Genomic DNA, 9,666 nt, shown 5'->3' on the forward strand with positions numbered 1-9,666 from the left:
GGTGGGGGCGCCGGGAGTTTTTCCGGGCCCGGGGGGGGGGGGTAATCATGTACATATGGGCCCCCATAATATCAGTTACCTATAAAACGCACCTTAACGATCCTTTTTCATGGCAAAGTGTTTAATGCACTCTGAATAATCAATTTGTACGGGGTCCCTGATGACCTCGGCCCGGGGGGGGATCCCATCGTTACCCACCCACCCCGTTTCGGCGGTCCTGGTTTTGTAACACTGTTTACATTATATGCTTTCACAACAAGAATATGGAAGTCTAAAAGAAGAAAAATAATTGTACCACTTGTTGACGGTTCATTTCTCTTGAGCTAAAACAGATATAAAGCAGATGGTTTTGACATGATGTAAGGATGTATAGGATGTTCAGAAGATATTCCAGCATTAGGAAGAACTGTGTAAATACCCCAGATCTGTCAGAACATTAACAGCAGTATTAATCCAGTTATTCTTCTAACAACTTAACTTGACTCACTACCGTGCCTCTTCTAGATTGCCTGTGCGCAGAAACTGACAGCTTTTGTCCACCTATGAGTCTCATTAGGGAAACTGCGATGATTTTTTTATATGCTTAAAAATGTTAAATGTTTTCCACACAATATGGTAATTTTTTATTACACATGTTGTTTATTTAGTCTTTTCTTTCTAGCCGGAGTATCCATCCGTTGTATGGGTGAAATAAAAACTCGTTTGTAACTCGTTTGATAACAAATTGTGCTTCTATTTTTTTTTCTTAACATAATAAACATTAAAAGTGTAATGAAAATACATAAAGGTACCAATACTGGAAAGAAAGACGTATTGTTTTCAAAAATTTTAAAAATAGTGGTTACACAGTTCATTCTGATGCTGAGGGATATACAACTTTGGTAGTTTTTCTCGAAATTAGATATGACATTAGATTGGGGGGTCCAACCCTCCCGCTCCTTCTCATGATCTTCCTCATGTCATCCTGTATCACAGTATCAAGTTTGGTGCTGATTCATTAAGAAATGTGGAAACATATAAGGAACAGACAGACAGACACACATGCACACACACATATTGACGCTTATTTATTTTTATCTATTTAATTTTATTTTTATCTTCATTAAAACCAGAATACACTGCGTTAATCTGTTCATTTTGATTTTCATACTGGAAATAAAGCTAACTTCTCTTAGTCTATAACAAATGTAGAATATTTTAATATGCCATATTATTCTAAAATTAATGAATTAGGCCTAGTGTTAGGGCGATCGATTCCCAATCTGTAGGTCGCGGGCTTGAATCCTGTCATCGAACATGCTCGTCCTTTCAGCCATGGGGGTATTATAGTGTGACGGTCAATCCCACTATTTGTTGGCGGTGGGTGGTGTTGACTAACTGCCTTCACTTCTCGATTAGAGACGACTAGCGCAGATGGCCCTCGAATACCGTTGCGCGAAATTCAACAAAATCAATCAAAAAAATAATATTCCACCTGAAGTGGGATTCCAACCCCAATTGATAGGAAAAGCTACCAATACAGATTTATCGCCTTATACGTCTGCATCATTCCCTTGTTTCATCTTTTCACCTGCCCCTAGGCCCTTAAGTAATCAATTGTAACCCATTGACTATGGAGTGCGATACACCATTACAATTATAAAAAGATATTCATATATATATATATATTAACAATTCGTATTTCATACTAACATCACTTTTTTTGTCCAATTATTTCAAGTACGAACCTGTAAGTGTGTTTATATTTGTTCAGAATCATAAGAATAATGGCATTTCAACACTCGTAACGATTGTGGAAGTACTTCAGAGATTAAGAAAGTTCGGAATATACACACACAGTGTTATTTTATCCTTCCTAACTTGGCTGGAGTTTCGGAGTGTCCATACCTTTTTATCAGCAACGGTCACACGCACGAACTTATTATCTTTTTTTTATTCTCAAATTAAATTATGCGACATTTCTTCATTGTCTGGAGGTTGGAAACCTTGTTCTTGGTTTTCTGGTCTAGCGGAAGGCTACTACTATCACTACTGTCCTAGCCGTCAGAGACAACCTGATGATGGCCACACGAGTGGTCGAAACGTTGTAAAAAAAGAGTTAAATAAAAATAAATAATCCACTCAAAACCTGTATCTTGGGCTTTTATACATATATAATCAATGTTGATACCGTGACACATAAAGCCCTCCCTCCTCCCCAAGTGGTTCAACAGTAAGTCTGGGGGCCCACTCTACTAAATTCCAGGTTTCGATGGGCACAACACAGATAGCCCATTGTGTGGCTTTGTGTTTAACAATAAACCAACAAACAGACACAGAAAGAAGCACAGTGTTGATATTCCAACACCATAAAATCAACAACATCTGTTATCTATGTTTAAACATATACAATAAAGAGTTAAGTCATTAACTGTTAGACCGATAAAAATCTACGTTTTGATCATTTAATTAACAACAAATGATGTTGTTGTTTGTTTTGTTTTTTTGGATGATAATAAATGAAAAAACAGACAGATACTTTAAGCCAGTGTTCCAAACGTTTTTCACTGACTACACCCTTGATTTGCGCGACATCCCTGTATTCACATGCAATATTTTTTGGTAGTTTTTGATTTTATTTTTATGTTCTTAGTTATTCTTCGTTTGGTAAAAACTCTCGCGACACCCCTAGCAACCAAACTGTGTTTCGCTGTATGAGTAGGAACAACCACGAAACATATAATATCGTGTGGTTTGCTCAGTTGTGCTATACCTTGAATGTCAAAGATACGCCAGAGCCACACTGGATGTACAGTCACCTGATACAGTTGTTGTGATGGAACATTTAAAATGAGAAGTAAGAATACGGTAACATGCGTCAGAAAATCTATTACTTTTTACATTTAAAGATGGGAATTTCTATACTTTGAATTCTTTTTATACATTACACTGGATGTTTTATTTCTTTAGTTGTGGAATTTTTCTTTCAGACACTCTACAAAACGATTGAGGGAAAACTATTGGAAGGAACAGTAGTCAAATCCCTCGTTTATTAATAATAAAACAAATACTATCTGTTTCTGTTTCCTTACGAACTCTTTTTCGTTATGTTACTAGACATTTTCGTCAATTATGCTGTTTCTGTTGATCGAGTAATCAATTCATGATATGACAAATAATATTCAGAAAAACCAGTTCAGAAACTGAACTTTAGGCTCTCCTAACGTATTCAGCAAACGTTGAATTATCAAAAAAAAAAGACATTTAACCAATGTTTATACTTAGCTTGACTCATAAAAGAAACTCTAGCTGTTTGCATGGGCTAACTGCACCGTGCCCACAGCGGGTATCGTACTCAAATTTTAGCTTTAGACGCCCTCAAGCTCACGGCTGATTAACTGCGGGGCTTAGCAACACTGCTTATTTCTTGAGTTTTGAAGAATCCTCCTCGAGTCACTGAAGGATACATACCTGTTTAATTAAATTTTTTTATGTAAGCAGTCACAAATACAACAAAAGTACTTTTGTTTAATACATCATTAAACGTACTAAATATTTTCATACTCCTGATCATCTCACCAAGAAACTAAATAAAAACATGGGAAAACGAGCTTTATTTCATCAGAATGGTCGTTGCGTTACTTACCGTTAGAGTTGCAAGAAGCACTAAGCCGTTGAAGGTGGTTTCTGTATAATGGTAAATGTCACCTTAAGTCTGCCCTAACTTTGGGTTTTGAACGTACGTTGAAGTGACTGTTCGGTCCCCGTCTCGGCTGTAGCTGGTAGCTCAGAACATCATCGACTGGGAAAAACTGCGGGATACACTAGGGGCTAAAGACACTATAGTAAACAGACATCAATAGTCGGCGGCGCGCGCAGAGCTTAACGACGGGCCACGAAGGGGTGGCCAAGACTCTGCAGAAGTGGATTTATGGATCCAGGTATTTGTACATCGTGTGTTATCGGGAAAACGCTCCAGGAGCTCGCTGAATACTATTGGTTGCAGCAGTAATGACGCTGAAAGCTTATGTCAATAGTTTCTATCGAAAATCCTTGGGGAAAAAATTGAGAAATTAAGTGTTAAAAGATTAAGCTTTCAAGTTTCTAAACGACTGTGTTTTAATTACCTGTTGAGTAGAATTTAATATTTCTTATTTTGTAACCGTAGTTTCTAATATAAGATATAATATTACATGAGAAATCACATTTTTAACTCTTGTAATTCATATATTTGTTGCCATAATGTAAAACAAAAACTAACAGAATGACATAAAACTATGAAGCACGAAACACTTCATATTCCACAAGAAGAACGTGAGGTTGTGATTGTTTGTTTGCTTGTAATTAAGCACAAAGGGCTAACTGCCCATCACGGGTATCGAAACCCGGATTCTAGCGTTGTAAGTCCGTAGACATACCGCTCTGCAACGTGGGGGGGGGGGCGTGAGGTTGTGATTGTTTGTTTGCTTGTAATTAAGCACAAAGCTACACAAAGGGCTAACTGCCCATCACGGGTATCGAAACCCGGATTCTAGCGTTGTAAGTCCGTAGAACTTCAGACGGTGAAGGAATTTTAGGCATTAGTTTCATCTTTCTTATAATACGGTGACCAAAACAGCTGGAATTCGGTAGAATTGATATTATCATAAAACACAATCATTTCTTCATTTTTTGTGTGATTTTATTCTACTTTAGACGTCGAGAAACACGTCTATTAATACAGGTAACCTACCCACGTGTGCTTGTTTATAAAAAAAACACAAAAAAAAACAATTGTCTTTTTTTTCTTCTCTTCAAAATACTGAATTAATTTCACTAAAAACACGAATGTCCGAGTAACACTTAATGTCGCACTTAAACTAAGATAGAAAATTAACAAAGCTAATAATTTCCTCAACCAATATCACCAAAATAAACTTAAGTACGTATTCCTTTTGCTTTGTTTTTCCATAGATGTAGAGATACACATCTAAAACATACAATATTTCTAACTAATCTTATCGACCATTGATGCTCTGGAGTCTAAAAAAACCGTTTACTCATCAATATAAATATTGAGTAAGTGATACATCCAATATTCATCGTTTTTCAAGCAAGAAGAGAGAAGTTTAATCTAACATTATAATCTATTTTAAGGGGACTTCTCTCCAACAACAACTAAATTTACTTATTTTGTTTGTGTGTTTTGTAGTAAAGCCACATTGGACTGTCTGCTGTGTCTACCGAAGGGAATCGGGCCCCGGATTTTAGCGCTGTAAATTCGTAGACTTACCATTCTTCCACCAGGGGGACTTTACTTATATAACAAATCACAAGTCCGATTGGATACAACTCAAATTTGAAATTGGAATTTTTCTGTGAAATCAAGATCTTGTCTAGAAAAGAGCCTGGTTTCATTATTCCTTAATAGGTAGTGCTGAAAACATTCTACTTGTGTTAATTTTTTGAAATATGTTAAAAAAACGAGAAGTAGAGTCAATCAATTTAAACATTTTTTATTGCCAGTCTTACAGATTCAGTTTAGCTTTTCCAAAACCTACGAGAGACTTTTATACCATTAAAAATAACTTGTGAGCTGAGCCTCCTTGGTTTTTTCAGGCCTCAATCTACGAATAAGCAAGCTCGCTTTTTGTACGCAAGCGTTGTTCATTATTGACCCTTGTTAAGATCTTAAAGTAATTAGAATATACAACTACGCCACATACATCCGGGACATAATCAAGTACACTCGACTTAGCCGGGGATCTCAATTTTGCATGTTCTTTCACAGGAGTTGACAGTTTTCTTTTAGTGGACCCAATATAGCCTTGCTGACAGCAGGGACAAGTAGATTCAGAGACTACATTTGACTACTCTAATACAGGAGTAAAGTATTTAAGTCTTAAGAAAAAGAAAAAAATGTAAACGACAGTTGGATTTATAAACACATCTAAGCTGTATTTGAGGATAAACCCCACGAAGTGCGTTTCTTAACCGATTTTTAATAGTCAAACACTATCTACCCATGCATGGCAAGTCGATAAAAACAGGATATTTCGAAACTTCACACATCAATGGTTTAGTGAATATTCCCTTATTGAAATACTCACGAAGTATTCTGTCAAAAACATAAAAAGGAAAACCGTTTGTGCATTAAAATTATTTGATGTTATTAAATTATTTATTAAAAGTTTCATAAGTGCTAATGTTTGCTGTTCGAATACTTAAGAAATTGAAAGGCTTGATCAGAATTCCTGAAAATAATAAACGTATCACCCATATATCTGCGATAGTAAACCGGTTTAAAAAGATTGCGCGTAGTCTCCAACCATTGTGTATTTTATAACAACACAGAAAAAGACTGGCTAAAGAGGACGCTAGAACTCTTAGCGATACCATCAATCTGATCATAAAGACTGTCGTTAAGAGGAAAATAAGATTCTTTTATATCGAAATTCATCAACTTAGAAATAAAAATGATTTATAAATGGACAAACTGTCAAAATTGTTGTTGAAAATCAGATCTGAACTTGGCAATGGCCAATGATGAACAGAGCCTGAAATAAACCAAGTAGGCTTAGCTTGCGAGATAAGTTTAATTGAGCTTAGCTATATATCTAACGTCAAAAAATGCTACAAATAAGTTTTAATCTCTTATTCTATGTAGTTCTTTTCTGGTTAATCTATGTATTTACATACACAGTTAACGTAAATTAGGAACTTTTTCTAATTATAATGTCATGAGCTCTCACAACGTGCCACCAGGAGACATTAGAAACAGGTGCTATATCAAATAGAACACTATAGTGGTCATTTATCATTTCATCTGAGCTTTTTCTAAGATTCTCCATCCATACCCCCAGTGGCTGAACGGTATGCTAAAAACCGGGTATCGATACTCGTGATGGGCACAGTACATATATCCAATTGTGTTGCTTTGCGCTTAACAGCAAACAAACAAAGCTTTTTTTAAACATTTAACTTTTTTTTTCATGTGTTAAAATCAGTTCATTAGCAAGAGGCTAAAAGAAAGAAAAATAACGAGATAAAGAAATCCTTGTAGCTTTTGTATCATTTAATAAAACATGACAGATACATAAATATATCACATAAAATTCTATTAGTTTGTTGAATTCATCACCAGATGTGGCTAGGTTATATAAGTCAAAGAAATCTATCGATTGTATGTTGTAGAATTCGCTGTGTTTAGAGATGCAGAATTAACAAAGGTTTTTCTATTAGTGATAATCACAAAGTTGAAAATGGCCAATCTGTGTTGTGCCTACTGCGAGGATCGAGCCCTTAATTTCATCATTGCAAGCTACTAGAGGGGGAGGGGAGTTATCAGAGATGCTACTCATAAGAATTTATGTAAAAGAGAGAGTAGCCCTTTTATCTTTTGTCTGGATTGATAAAACTGTGTGATTGATTGAAGAATGTTCTAAATAAAAATTATATACTTAATGCTTTATAACTTCACTAGGGTGTTAGAGATTTGGTTGTTGTTGTTTTTTTAATTTCGCCCAAAGCTACACGAGAGCTATCTGCGCTAGCCGTCCCTAATTTAGCAGTGATAGACTAGAGGGAAGGCAGCTAGTTACCACCACCCACCGCCAACTCTTTGGCTACTCTTTTACTAACGAATAGTGGGATTGACCATCACATAATAACGCCCCCACGACTAATAGGGTGACCATACTCGGTGATGGGGATTAGAACTCACAACTCGTAGATTGCGAGCAGAGCGCCCTAACCATCAGGCCATGGGGTGCTTGAAAAGGAAATCGCACAGATTTATAAATCACACGAATACAGCTAGTTCATTAAGAGCTGAACATTCACATACATACATTTATTCATATTCAGTCTTGTTCGACCTCCATCAGTAGCAAAACATGGATTTTTCTACACATATTCATTAATTGTATAAAAAACTTACTCATATACAAAGAGCGTTACAAATAAAAAAAAAGAATTAAGGAAGTGACAGCAGCATTAAAAATATAAAGTATAGACTACTGTTTTCCTTGGTTCCTCGAATCTATTCAAAAAATGCTAAAGGTGAATCTCCAACGATGATACTTTGTTTTACTATAAGGTTTATAACGTTACATGAACACAGTGTATTCCTTACACTAAGACATACGTAGATATGCTATGTATGTAAGTATATATATATACTTCTCCTGTTGACGTTTAATTTCAGATTCTGTTGGTTTCGTCTCTTTAAATTCTGTTCCTTAGCATAACCCATGGAATGTCACTTCAACATATGTTGCTTCTGTTGACTTATTTTACAATAATATTTTATATATATTTACATATATATGTATTTTATATATATATACACACTTCTCCTGTTGACGTTTAATTTCAGATTCTGTTGGTTGCCTCTGTTTAAATTCTATTCCTTAGCATAACCTATGGAATGTCACTTCAACATATGTTGCTTCTGTTGACTTATTTTACAAGAGGCCAGTAACAGTCCAAACTGTTTGTTTGTTTTCGAGCAAAGTCACGTTGGGTTATCTGCTGTATCCACTGCGGAAAATCGAATCCCGGATTTTAACAATATTAGTCCATAAAACAGTCCGAAAGTGGGCTAAAATTATAATTTACTGTTAACCTACAGACTTTGAATTATGGAATATTACTTTCTAGTTTAGCTCCTAAAAAGTACCAAAAAATATGGAAGAGATCATGTTATGTGAAACCTTTAGAACATGAACACGACTAAAACATAATATACGCAGCATTATATCTAAAGAGACGGGCTAACTGGTCGATAGATTGTCAACTTTATCTTTTGTATGAGTTTATGTTTGTGCGTTCAAATTATAGCACGTGGGTATTCCGAAACCATGATTACCTGCTTTGTAGCTATCCTAAGCTAACCCTCTCTATGTCATCTTAACTGAATACTTTGTACCATTCAATGTATATGTAATTTGATTCAAAAATATGTTCGAAGAAGTTCTAAAACAAAGAAGAACAAATACCAATATTTTTCAGGTTTGGTTCCAATGCCTTAATATGTTAGAATAGTTGAGTATTAAATATAATATAAATAGTTTAAAATGTCACATCAATAAACACAACGAAACTAATCTATATTGTAAGCATCATTTTGCAAAAAAGCAAAAGAATCTATTTCACTACATTTAAGAAATGTTTCATCAAATATTTTAATCTTTACTGCTCTTGTAAGTTATTTTGAGACACTCGTTTTTTTGGTATAGTAATTGCATAAAGTACATGTCGAAACGTTATGGTTTAAAGGATACGTTGGAGCGCCCTCTGTCTCACTTTTCAAAACTTCTGGAATGAAATATTAGGTCGTCAAGAAATTAATGTCGCGTTTTGGAACACTTTCATTAATCAACCCCCCAAAAAACGTACATCATGTGTAATAGTTAAATGAACCGCCTAAACGTCACGTTAGTGTATCCTATATAATGTGTAAAGTTTAGTATATTCTAATCCCATATAGTGATGGCACACGACGAGACACATATTCGGCATGTAATGCTGTTTTAATACAAGAAGGGAAACAACAGCTCTGTAGCCACAAAGAATATTAAAGAAGTTTATGGAAATGTTTTGAACGTTTGTCAGTATCAACGATGGTTCAGCAAATTTCATTCAGGTGACTTTAGCTTTAAAATGTGTGATGGCAGGGGCCGACATGTTGGAATTGATATTGATGCT

This window comes from Limulus polyphemus, unplaced genomic scaffold, assembly GCF_000517525.1.
Source record: "Limulus polyphemus unplaced genomic scaffold, Limulus_polyphemus-2.1.2 Scaffold5653, whole genome shotgun sequence".
NCBI classification, from domain to species: Eukaryota; Metazoa; Arthropoda; class Merostomata; order Xiphosura; family Limulidae; genus Limulus; species Limulus polyphemus.